The sequence below is a fragment of the Austrofundulus limnaeus genome, unplaced genomic scaffold (assembly GCF_001266775.1).
Source record: "Austrofundulus limnaeus strain Quisiro unplaced genomic scaffold, Austrofundulus_limnaeus-1.0 Scaffold56, whole genome shotgun sequence".
NCBI lineage: Eukaryota > Metazoa > Chordata > Actinopteri > Cyprinodontiformes > Rivulidae > Austrofundulus > Austrofundulus limnaeus.
This window is the reverse complement of record NW_013952458.1, coordinates 1,559,292-1,560,449: the sequence shown is the minus strand read 5'-3', so window position 1 is coordinate 1,560,449 and position 1,158 is coordinate 1,559,292.

Below are 1,158 nucleotides of genomic sequence, written 5' to 3'. Positions count from 1 at the left end.
TGTAGATATACACACACAGACATTTATACACACTCAGTGACCAGTCAGAACCCCCCGGATCAGAACACCTGTTTGTGAGCGGTTGTGAACACACAAGTTTCACTTTTTAAATGGAATTACTGAAATAAATCTACTTTTTCATGATATTCTAATTTTATGACCAGCACCTGTATATCCCCATACGTACATACATTCATACATAATGTAGATATACACACACAGACATTTATACACACTCAGTGACCAGTCAGAACCCCCCGGATCAGAACACCTGTTTGTGAGCGGTTGTGAACACACATGTAAATACAAGATTTCTCTAATGGAATATTTAAGTGACTGTGGAGGAGCAAAGACCCAATCCCCAAGACATGAGGCAGACACAGGGGAGACCAGAGCCCAAGGTGGAGGGACCCCGAGCGCCGAGCCCCCACGGGCATCCACATGGGAAGATCCACCCACCCATCCCCCAGATCAAACCATAGGGGAGAACTGGGAGAGCCCCCCAGCGATCACACATTGTAAACCCCCGGGGCCAGCAGCGACAAACTCATGGGCCCCGCTGGCACACGCCACACCAGAGCAGATCCAGGCAAGGGCACAGAGGTCTGAGCCCCCATGACGCACCACCCACCCTCCCACCAGGCCAAAGCCCGACAGGGCCAGAGGCCCCAAGCCCCAGCAGGCAGTCACCAGGCCAGGCCGGCACATGCCCCAGTGCCCAGATCCGGAGAACCACCAGCACGCCGACGGGCAACGGCACAACCCACCAGGGGGCAGTGTAGCAGTGGGCCCTCAGACAAACCAGCAGGGGGGACGGCCCAGACCCCAGCCTGATAAATATCCAAACATTAACATACACAATCGAACAATCCCACCCTCATCCTCACACCCACTCATTCAAAGACATACAAGGACATCACATTCCACTCATACTCTCGATACACACTCTATACCCGCCAGGTCCGGGACATGCACCCGGCCCCAACATGAGGCAGCACACACCCAAACCCAGGGGGTAGACCCTTTCATTCTGGGGTGGAGAGGAGCAGACAGCCAAGACCCAGGCAACACCCGGCCATCCGGCCAGCCCCTTGCCGCAGAGAAGCCACGCCCACGACACACACACACACACACACACACACACACACACACACACAC